This window comes from Callospermophilus lateralis, chromosome 18 (assembly GCF_048772815.1).
Source record: "Callospermophilus lateralis isolate mCalLat2 chromosome 18, mCalLat2.hap1, whole genome shotgun sequence".
Taxonomy (NCBI): domain Eukaryota; kingdom Metazoa; phylum Chordata; class Mammalia; order Rodentia; family Sciuridae; genus Callospermophilus; species Callospermophilus lateralis.
In genome coordinates, this window is record NC_135322.1 from 8490146 (window position 1) to 8499919 (window position 9774).

Consider the following 9774-nt stretch of genomic DNA (forward strand, 5'->3'; position numbering starts at 1 on the left):
AGGTGGCCACAGACTGCTGAGTGTATCTTGGGGAGAATGACCAACAACTGGGCATGAGTAGCATTCTGGCTGAAGGAAAAGTGGATCCAATTAGGCAAAATTGCAGAGGGGTACCTGTTCTCTGACAGAATAATATGCACATGAAGAAAAGGACCTAACTTTTTTTAATTTAATGATTTATATTTAAACCTTTTCTTTTACTTATGTATTTCTTTTGTGTGGTGCTCAGGATTCAACCCAGGCCTTACACATATTAGACAAGTGCTCTACCACGGCATCACAAGCCCAGCCACAAGATCTACCTTTTTAAAAAGGGGAAACCATTTTATGAATTTTGTTTTATTCTTCGAATTGTCAGATAATTTTAGAGAAATATGTCACGTTCCCAGTGACCCTGTGACACTGTGAATGTCCAACAGTAATGGAGGGCTGACATGTCTCTGTGGCATTCTGAACATTTAATACCTGTGACCCGTTACATCATCCCACCAAGCCTATTGAATGAATGAGGCAGTCCTGAATCCACCCATCCAACAGTGTAAAATGCTTAACTTTCTTAAGCTCTAATTAGTGCACTGGGGTTCAACATTGCAGTGGGGTTCATTTTAACATAACCATACAGACATGGAATTTAACTCACTCCCATTCTGTGCCCAGTGACTATGCCCTCCGTCCCCACTTTTCCTCCTCTACCTACTAGTATTTATTTATGTATTCATGCGTTATCAATATGCATGAAGGTGAACCCACTGTGGTATATTTATACAGGCTCATGGCATAATTTTATCCATTTCATTCTGCACTTGCTTGCCCTCCCATCCCTCCCTACCCCCTCAGTCTATTTCTTCTTCTCCACTCACCTTCCCTCTATCTTTATGATATCAAAGCCCCCACCCCAGAGTTCCCCCTTACTTTGCTCTATCTTCTGCATATGAGCAAGACATTTAACCTTAAACTTTCTGAGTCTGGCTTATTTCACTTAGCAGGACAATCTCCAGTTACATCCACTTACCAGCAAAGTCCACAATTTCATTCTTTGTCATGACTTACTAATTCTCCTCTGTGCATATAATGCCCTATTTTCTTAATCCATTCGCCTGTTGATGTGTTCCTGGGCTACTTCCAAAACATGGCTCTTGTGAGTGATGCCGTTATCCACACTGATGCAGCAGCGTCACTCTAGTATTCTGACTTTAGAGAGGGGTAAATACCAAGGCGTGGGATTGCTGGGTCACCTTGGGGTTCCATTAGTCTTTTGAAGAATCTCCCTAGGACTTTCCAGAGTGGCTGTGCTAATTTGCAGTTCCACCCACATGTTTGAGTGTACCCTTTCCCCCTATCCTCCATGGCACTCATTATTTGTGTTCTTGATGATTGTTATTCTGATGGAGTGAGATGAAATCTCAATGTCGTTTTGATTTGCATTTCCCTGATTGCTAAGGATGTTGAACATTTTTTTCATATATTTGTTGGCCATTTGTATTTCTTCTTCTGAGAAGTGTCCATTTAGCAGTTTTGGTAAAATGGCTACTTTATTGGAAAGCGTCCATGTGTCAAGAGTGTGATGACACTTACATATAGTTCCTCTGAAGCACCCTCTGCCTACATTTGTCACCAGGTGTGACCCAAGTTCATGCTGTCTGCTGGATCCCACAGTGTCACCAGAGTCCAGGCTCAGTACAGAACTTCTGTCCATGTCCTGTCGTGGACCAGTGTTATGTCTGAGGGACAGCAGAGTCCAGCATCCACTGGACTACAGTGATCCCTGGGTGACCCCAGTCCAGCTCTCTGCTGCAGTATGCTTGTTCCCAGTGGTAACCAAGTTCATGTTCTCTATATGGAAATGCTGGGTGACCCTGAGTCAGTGCTGCACTGGTCACTGTTATCCCCAGTGCCCTCGCGTGCCTGCTGTGTATGGTCTGCAGTTATCCCTGGTGGCACAGGAGGCTCTGACTGTACTGCTACAAAAAGTCCTTCCTGTCTAGTCCCTCTGCTAGGGTGGTCCAAACATGTCACCCATGGAGATTTTACAAGAAATCGACGAAGTAGATCTCTGTACTTCATCTTAATATAAAAGTCAACACAAAGTGGGTCAAAGACCTAGAATCAGACCAGAAACATTATAACTGTTATAAGAAGACATAGGGTCAATTCTCTGATGTATAGTTCCCGGCACTGACTTCCTCAATAAGACTCCTAAAATTTAGGAAATAAAACAATGAATCAACAAATAGAAAGACACCAAATTAAACCAGTTCTGCAGAGCAATGGAAGCAAGTCTGTGAAGAAAGATGCAAGGAATGGGAAGAAAACTTTGCTAGTAACTCTTCTGACAGAATGTAAAAAGAACTAAAAAAAAACTTATTTGCAAATTACCAAATACTCCAATTAATAAATGTCAAATGAAAGTTCTTCAAGGACTAGGAACAGAGCCACCACGTGACCCAACTCTAACACTCCTTGGTACTTATTCAAAAGAATTCAAATCAGCATAATAAATAGCAATACATGCACAGCCAGGGCATGGACTAAAGTTGAGTCTATGGAATCTGGCAACACTGTGTAATCAAGCAGAGAGCTTGAACATGGGTCACAAATGGGGACAAGTTTAGGCAATAATGAGCTTCAAAGGAACTTCATATCAAAGGGTCAACACAATCCTGACACATGAACTTATTCCAGCAAATTGACAATTTTACCAGGAGAACTGAACACATACTTCTCAGAAGAAGAAATACAAATGGCCAAGAAATACATGAAAAAATGTTCAACAACATTCCTAGTTATCACAGAAATGCAAATCAAAACTACATAGAGATTTCCTTTCACTCCAGTCAGAAATACAATCATCAAGAACACAAATAATACGTGCTGGGGAGGATGTGGGGGGAAGGGGACACTCATCCATGGTGGACATGCAAATTAGTACAAACACTCTGGAAATTGGCATGGGTTACCCACAAAAGCTTCAAATAAAAACCCCATGTGACCCAGCTATCCCACTCCTTGGTATTTACACATCTCTAAAGTCAAATACTATAGTGATGCAGCCACATCAATGAATATTATAGCATAACTCACAAGAACAAAGATGTGGAAATAGCACAGCTACCCATCAATAGGTACATGGATTAAAAATCATGGTGTATATACACAGTGGACAGTTACTAATTTATAAGGAAGAACAAAATTATGGCATTTGGCAGTAAAACTATGGAATTGGTGAACATCATGCTTACTTAAACAAACCAGGCTCAGAAAGCATACAGGTAGACGTTGTTGCTTATATCCAGAATCTAGAGTAAGGTAAGAGGGAAAACCAGGTGGGGGTTCTGATATCATAAAGATAGAGGTAAGCTCAGAGGACTAGAAGGAGACCCAGGGAGTAGGGAGATGGGTGGGAAAGGTAAGGAAATGCAGAAGAAATTAACAAATTTATGCTGTGTGCAATATAAATAGACCACACTGGACTCCTCCTTAATGCATATCTATGAAGCATAAATAAATAAATACTAGCAGTTAAATAAATAAATAACAGCAGTTAATGAGGGAAAAGTAGGGTAGAAAAATCACAGTCACTGGGGACTGAAGTGGAGCAAATTATATCCCATGCATGTATGACTGTGTCAAAGTGAACCCAACTATAATGTATAACCATAGTGCACTATTAAATTAGAACAAAGTTCACCATTTTACTCTGTTGAGTGTGTGGAGTTCATGAACTCCTCATTCAGCTCATGGGATTGGTGGATGATGTAATGGTTGACATGTATGAAGTGTTCAGAATGCTGTAGAAACATGTCAGCCCTGCGTTATTAGTGGACATGACAGGGTCACTGTGAATGCCGTAACTCTCTAGAATTACTTGGCAATGCTTAAAATAAAACAAAACTCATGAAAGTTTCCCCTTTTAAAAAAATGGTAGGTTTTTTTGTCTTGATGTACATAGTATTCTGTCTGTCCAGAACACAGGTATCCCCTGCAACTTTGCCTAATTCAATTCCACTCTTCTTTCAGCCAGAATAATACTCAAGCCCCAATTGTTGGTCTTTCTACCCAAGAGGCACACAACAGCCTCTGGCTATATCAGATTTACACTCAGTGTCAACAGCCCCTTGTTTAATAAACAAGTGCTTCATCTATTAATACTTCCAGGAATTAACAGGAAAAGTGAAAAGGGTTTTTCCTCCTGATTATCAAATATTCTACATGAAACAGTAGTGCCAAAAAATGGGGTTTGCAGATTCAGGCATTTTTATGGTGGGATGGGAGAAAGCGGTGGAAGAGTGAAGATCTCCTAGGGAAATACCAACTCAATGGAAATGAAAAGTCTGAATGGGAGTTCACATGGTGGAGAGGTGTACTGTAGAGCAGGAAAGACAATGGCTGGGAATCAGAAATGAGCCTGGAAAATTCAAGGGACTGAAAGGACATGGATCATGCCTCTACAGGAGAGGGACTTGGGGCAGGAGCATTGCAAACTGGGAAAGTTTGAGGCCAATGTCATTGGAAGGGGCATGGGACTGGAGAGTCAAGGGAAATGGGAACATATTAAAAGCATCTCAGCAAAGAGCCAAATAGTGGAAGCAACCTCAAATCCATTGACTGATGATGCATAAACAAACTGTGGCATGTTGATACAATGGAGTATGATTCAGCCTTAACAAAAAAAAATAGTCTGACACCTTCTGCAACATAGATCAATCTTGAGGACATCATGCCAAATGCAGTCTGTTGGGCACAAAAGTCTAAATAGTATATGATTTCATTTGTGCAGAATACCTAGTGTTGTCAAGGTCATAGAAATAGAAAGCTCCATGGAGAGTTTCAGGGACTGAATGAAGGAATGAATAGGATTTATTGTTAATAAGCAGAGAATTTCAGTTTTTTAACAGGAAAAGGTTCTGGACATTGACTGAGCAAAAATATGAACGTGCTCATCACAACTTAGCACCACCCAAATGTAAGCTGACATGGGTATAATGGTAAATCTTGTGTTTTATATTTTGTCATAATTTTTTGTTCAAAAGTAAGGTTCAAATGAGTGACCATCACTTTTTCTTCCTTATCTAGGAAACTACATGCTGATTAAAATTCTCTGTCTGATTCACTCTAAAGCAAATCCCAAGGGGATTTGATCTTTGCCCATCTGGGAACACTCACCAATGTTAGAGACAAATATGGTTTACAAATTTTTGAATGACAGGGAGGGCCCACAGCTCCTGGATTCTCACCTCCCTTTCCATCTCTTCCCCAAGTCTTTATTCACTTCCAAGACCAAGGTCAGTGCCTAACGTTTAATCAATGTTTTTTGCCCTTCCAGAGGCCTAGATAATCCCTGCAGATCTTGCTGGGTGTCTGCTCATTGGTAGGTTGCGTGAGACCTGAGTTTCTCAGACATTAGATAAGGTTGATGTAGCCAGACCTCACGTGAGCGCAAGGATATGGACCATTCCACAGATTAGCCTAGCCTGAATTCAGTGGTAAAGTCACTGGCTACTGTTGCCCCCAGCCTGTGGGGGCAGCTGAACTTAAGTCCATTCAGTGAATTTCCAGGGACACCAAATAAACATAGATACACACTTTACCTTCAAACAAGCTTCAGGATGGCTCCTCCACTCTTGGCCTCAAGGTCCCCAAATGGGAGAATGAGAGATAGTCACAAGAGGCTGGTGAGAGAGAGAGCCAGCATGTTCAGAAGTGGGCTTTTATTGGGAGGACCCTCATTCTTAGACTATTCCATCCAAAAAAGGTAAGGAGGGGGTGGAGTTACAAGGGACATGTGAGTGTAATTCCACCCAAGGGCTGTAGGGTAACACCTACATCTGAAGACGTGTCCTCAAACTTCTAGGACCAGGGCCATGTCCAAGTCACTAAGAGATGTAGGACCATTAAAGCCTCTCCGTCCTGGGACGGAAACACAAATCATTCAGAGTGGCTTCCCACATATTCCCTTTTCTTTCTTTGAAAAGCAGGTGATGGGTCACTATTTCGAGTCCCAGAATCCTTGCTTTGAAGGCTCACCATCCTACAATTACAAAAGAGAATTAGTAGCAAAGAGAACAATACAAGGATATACCAGGTAGAATGTTTAAGAATGTTTCCCGGGTTGACGTCATTCAATTATTTATGTATTTGATCAGCTAAAGAAGTAGGATCCGAAAAATCAATCTTACTTTTTTTGTATATCTTGAATATGATGATAGAGCTCAAAAAAAAAAAATCCAAGGTGTTATTATTATTTTGCTGAATACCCAATAAATGATTTTTAACCTTTTCCCAATCCCATTGGGAAGCATTGTATTTGGCAGCAGTAACACACCTATAGCTAGCGTAACAGTTAAGTCTTTCCTTGAATTTCAAAGCTGAAAGTTCATTACCAATATTTATGGCAGCAGCCTCTAAGGCATTTAGCTTAGTCTCGATCCTTTCATCAATATTTATTTGGTTATGAAGAGCCTTGGAAGAATCCTGAGCCAAATTATTAAGAAAATTTGCATGTTGAATATTTTGAGATGTGGCCACTGAAACTGTGACCATTGAAACCATAAAGGAAACTAAGGCAACAACTCCCACTACAACAAGTCCAAGAGCTTGTTTTGGTCTCGCTAGCTGGGTGTGTATTTATTGTAAAACTTGAAAACCAGCATCAGCATACCATGGCTCTGAAATATCAGCTAGCAATAAGACAAAAGAGAGCTGATGACGTATCAGCATTCCTTTCCCTCTATTATATCTGGTGATACAGTTAGTTACTTCGAGATTTCTTCTTTTTGAGGGAAGGCTTCTCTAGGTCCATCTTCAGTCATTTGAATCTTGGTTCTGTGTCCTCCATGCCTGATGGCGCGTTCAGGTACCCAAATAGGATGAAAAGCACCTTCTGGGAAAATCCAAGCATGACCTCTGCCCCCCATAATCCCTGGGTCTGGTCCTCTCCACTGACCAGTCTGTAGGTCCTTCCACCAAACTCAGCCTAAAGGGCCTGTGGCTGTGGAGGACATGTGTCGCTCAACTGCAGTGTGACCTTCCGAGTCACAATTTAAAAAATTTAAAATAAACAGCATGATTGAGGTTGTTTGGGGGAATCCTAGTTCTATCTCCCCCTTTCAGTTTTTGTAATTATAGCTTAATAGATAAATGAGCTTGTTCCACAATGGCTTGACCTGGGGGTTATAAGGAATTCCTTTTATATGGTCGATATGAAACTCTTGGCAAAATTGTTGAAAAGTAGAGCTAACATAAGCCAGTGCATTATCAGTATTAATCTGTAAAGGACATCCTAATACTGCAAAGGCAGCTAGACGATGAGAAATAATATGCTGAGTATTTTCTTTTGCATGGTCTATAGCAAAGATAAACCTAGAATAAGTATCAATAATTACATGAACATAACATTGTTTACCAAATTGAGGAATGTGAGTTACATCATTTGCCATAACTGATTTGGTTTTAATCCATGGGGATTTACACCATATGGTAAAGATGGAGTGTGTCTAACACATGGGGGGGGGCAGTGACATACAATTGACAAGCTTGCTCTCTAGCAATATTAAGTATTTTATGTAAGCTAGAAGCATTTTGATGATGTAAAGAATGCAAAGCTTGTGCACAGTCATACGAAGACATTTGCTTACAAACAGCAACCAATTTATTAATTTTTTATTACCTGAATTTAGAGGCCCTGGAGGATTAGTGTGAGCCCATATGTGACCTATAATATATGGGTGCTTTCACATTTGCACCGTCCTTTGTAGAATATGAAACAAACTGAATAACTCTTTTGATGACGTATATCCAATAACTGAAATATCTAAGTTTCAATATTTTTTGTAACTCCAACTGCACATAAGCTGTCAGAATAAATATTGATGGACTCATTTGTAAAATAACTTAAAGCACAAATGAGAGCTTATTGTTCTTCTCCTTGGGCAGAAGCATATGAGGTTTGTATTATCTCTGTATGAGCATGACTATTAAAAACCTGCTTTACCTGAGCTTGAGCTATCAATGAAAACTGTTAGTGTGCCATATTGGTTTTGCACATAAAATCTTTGGAAATATGAATGGCTTTACCAATGCAAATTGAATAATTTTATCACGAGGATAATGACTCTTTATCTGACCAGAAAAATTAGCAAAAGCTACTTGCCAAGAATTGGAATTTTGAAACAGCCAATTATTATTGAACAGAAAATGGAATGATTATAATATTAGGTTCTGATCCAATGAGCTGTAAAACTCTTGTTTTGCCCTTTATCACTAATTCAGCAACAAACTCATGAAAAGGAGTTAATGACTTTTGAGCAGAGTGGGCTAAATGAATTCACTCAATAACTCCCAATGTTTGCCGTATCACCCCTGTAGGAGCGTGAGCAGTTGGAAATATCAATAAATATATAGGCTCTTGTGGGTTAATTCTCGTAAACTGAGCATTTTTAATAACAATTTCAACTTTCCTTAAAGCCGTTCTTGCTTCTGCTGTGAGCTGACGAGAAGTTGGAGAAGGATCTTCCTGTAATATCTGGAATAAAGGACTCAAATCTGAAGTAGTTGGCTTTATAGATGGCCTCAGCCAATTAATATCTCCTAAAACCTTTTGAAAATCATTAAGGGTGTGCAGCTCCTTGACTATTATTTGTAAGTTTTGAGGATAGATTGTATGTCCTTCGATCACATGACCTAGATCTTGAAAAGGAGATGTCTTTTGCAACTTTTAAGGTGCAATGCACAAACCCATTGCTGTGAGTGAAGTCTCTAATTGGGCAAAACTTTTTAAAAGTACATCTGAATTAGCATGAGCTAAAAGTATGTCATCCATAAAATGAATAATATACGCATTAGGGAATTTTTCCCTCACAGGCGTGATAGTTTGTGCCACAAATTCTGACACAGGGAAGGACTGTTACACATTCCCTGAGGCAGCACTTTCCAGCAATATCTTTTAATGGTTCTTTAAAATAAATGGCTGGGACACTAAAGGCAAACTTTTACAGTTATCTGGGTGCAGAGGTATAGAGACAAAACAATCTTTTAGATCTACTACTATCAAATTATAATCTAAAGGGATAGCTGTGGGAGAAGGAATCCCAGATTGTAATGCTCCCATGAGCTCTATGACCCGATTAATAGCTCTCAGGTCTTGTAATAATCTCCAATTACCAGATTTTTTCTTAATTACAAAGATGGGTGTGTTCCAAGGGCTGAGCTTAGGCTCTAAATGACCAGCTTGAAGCTGTTCCTCTACTAACATGTGGGCTATTTTAATTTTTTCCCCTGTTAGGGGCCACTGACTAACCCAGATTGGCTCTTCTGTGAGCCAATTAATATTTTTGCTGTTTTAGGGGTCAGGGAAAAGGTCAGGGCCCCCATGAAAAATTTTGGTTGGGTTCATTAAATAATCTCTGTCAAGGAGATTGGGTCATAGGTAGGTACTCACCCTGTAAGTTTCCCTCAATTTCCCTAGGAGTCAATCCTTGATTAAGTTCCTCAAACGAACTGATAGAATCTGGGGTTACTAATAAATAATAATCCTAAACTGCTTAAAATATCTCTGCCCCATAAATGTACTGCTAATGTGTCCAAAACATAAGGCTTGAAAATTCCAGTATTACCTTCTCAGTCTTCCCAGCGAAGATACTGGGCACTCTGGGCAGGCTGAGAAATCTGCCCTATGCCTTCAAAATTGGCAGGCACAATATGTAAAGGCCAGCATTGGGGCCAAAATCGGCGAGATAAAACAGATTTATTTGCCCCAGTATTTATGATACTTTGAAA